A 2,590-nucleotide genomic window follows, 5' to 3' on the forward strand; every position below is an offset into this window, starting at 1 on the left:
CTGCAAATTTTCTCTTTCCCTCTGACCCGTGCCCTGCTTGCACTCTCTCTCTCTCTCAAATAATTAAATTAATAATAAACTCTTTAAAAAAGCTCTAATGTATATAGGGATAATTGTGAGTTCTAGCATATACAGATAGCTCTGGTCCCATCTACAATTCAAATGTATGTCAGTGTATAACAATATAAATTCATCTCCGAGAGACTACCATTGCTAATATTTGGGGTATAGCCTCCAGGACTTTATAGTTTACATCCGGTACATTTAAACTTGAATTTAGGTCTAGAGAATGCAAACTGGTGCAGCCACTCTGGAAAAGAGTATGGAGGTTTCTCAAAAAGTTAAAAATAGAACTACCCTGTGACCCAGCAATTACTCGATGAGGCATTTATCCGAAGGATATAATCAAAGGGGTACATGCACCCCAATGTTTATAGCTGCAATGTCCACAGTAGCCCAAATATGGAAAGAGCCCAGCTGTCAGTCAACAGGTGAATGGATAAAGAAGATGTGATATATATATATATATATATATATATATACACATATACATACATATATATATACACAATGGGATATTAGTCATCAAAAAGAATGAAATCTTGCCATTTGCAACAATGTGGATTGAGCAAGAGTGTATTATGCTAATCAAAATAAGTCAGTCAGAGAAACACAAATATCATATGATTTCCCTCATATGTGGAATTTAAGAAGCAAAACAGATGAACATGGGGAAGGGAAGGGAAGATAAAATAAGACGAAATCAGAGAGGGAGGCAAACCATTAGAGACTCTCAACTATAGGAAAGGAACTGAGGGTTGTGGAGGGGAGGTGGGTGGGGGGCTAGGGTAACTGGGTAGTGGGCATTAAGCAGGGCACTTGATGGAATGAGCATTGGGTGTTGTATGCAACTGATGAATCACCAAATTCTACCCCTGAAACTAATAATACAGTATATGTTAACTAAATTGAATTTAAAATTTAAAAAAATTTTTGAGTTTAAATTTAGTTCTAAACTTAGTACTGGATTTGGAGATAGACCTGGTTCAAATTCTGGCTCCCCTATTTATTGGTTGTATTACTTTGGACAATCTATTAAATCTCTTGGAGCCTCGGTTTCCTCATCTGTAAAATGGAGGTGATAGTATCTACTCCCCAGGCTTCCAGTCAACATGAAAATGAATGGAAATAAAACACAGAGTAAGAGTCTGTAAAGCGCTTATACTGGGGTTGTTACTATTATTAACCGTTCACCTGGCCAGCTGCTGTTCCCTTCCAGATCCAGGTCAGATGCCGCTCTTCTTTCTAGTCTTCCCTGGCAGCTCCCACACCTCCCGCTCCCTTCCTCTTGCTGCGGTCCTGTGTCCGTCTTTCTGTTATAGCATCAGACACACGCTGCTGTGCCTCCTACAATCTTAAGCTCCTGCGAGAGAACGACCATGTCCACCGTGTTCATTTCTGTGTCCCTGGGGCAGGGTCCAGCAGGAGGCGGGGCCCAGAGCGGCTGTCAGAGTGCACCAAATGGGGCTGGATAAGGAGATGTTAAGGACTGGATGAATAAACATCGGGGAGACTGAAGGCGTGAATGCACGAACACGCGAATGGGTCGGGAGCGCCGGGCGTCGCCCTCCCACCCAGCGCTCTTTTCCGGCGCGGGGAGCGAACCCTCCGCCCCGGCGGCTCGGCAGGTGGGGGGCGGGGCTCCGCGGCGGAAGCTCCGCCCCGGCGGGCGTGTCGGGGCGGGGCCTCTGGAGGCCCGGGGAGCGGACTGCGTGTCGGAGGCGGGGCCCGCTGCGGGGGGCGGGGCCGGAATCCAGCACCCGCACAGCCAAACCCCCGCAGTCGGCCGCCCCACCCTGGGCGCGCGCTCTGGAGAGGCCGCAGTCTGGAAACTGAGGCCTCCGGGGTGGGACGCTGCAGCCGGGCCGAGTCTGACCCCGGCCAATTATTAGTTCACTTGCTGTGTGACCTTCATTGGCACCGGTCTCGGTCCCCGCTCCAATCCCCCCCCCCTCCCGAGGAACCCTTCCCGCTTCGGCATGATTAAGTCTGAACTCTCTCCTGGGCAACCTCCAAGAAAACCTCCGAAAGCAAAAGCGAAAGCTGATACCTGACAGCGTTGAGTAGACCTTTAGGAGTGGCCGAGAGCTGAGTCAGAAGGAAAAGCCGCCTTACCCCAGCTCCCTCCCTGCCCCGGGTTTCCTTATCTGTAAACCGGCCTGCCGGCCGCAGTTACTGCCCCCACGCCCGCAGGCTGGCTGGGGATCCGGGGGGCTGTTGCGCGGGTTACTCTCACTGTGGGAGGCCCGCCCCCCACGCCGTGGGCCCGTGTGGCAGGGGAGCGTAAGAGGGGCTCCTGGTACCTTCTGGGCTGGTGTGCTGCAGCTGGAGAGGCTAGGCTGGGTCCTCTGTGCCGAGCGCCTAAGGGCCTCAGGCCTGCGGGGAAGGCAGTTTTTTAGGGAAGGAAATGGTTGTGTTGAGACAGGATGATAGAGCAACTCTGCCACGAAGGATCCGAAGGATCCGGGTGGAAAGCTCCCCGCTCCCAGCGTGTTCTGGTGGTGAACCTTCGGGCAGCCACCGAGGTCAG

This window comes from Nyctereutes procyonoides, unplaced genomic scaffold (genome assembly GCF_905146905.1).
Source record: "Nyctereutes procyonoides isolate TBG_1078 unplaced genomic scaffold, NYPRO_anot_genome, whole genome shotgun sequence".
NCBI classification, from domain to species: domain Eukaryota; kingdom Metazoa; phylum Chordata; class Mammalia; order Carnivora; family Canidae; genus Nyctereutes; species Nyctereutes procyonoides.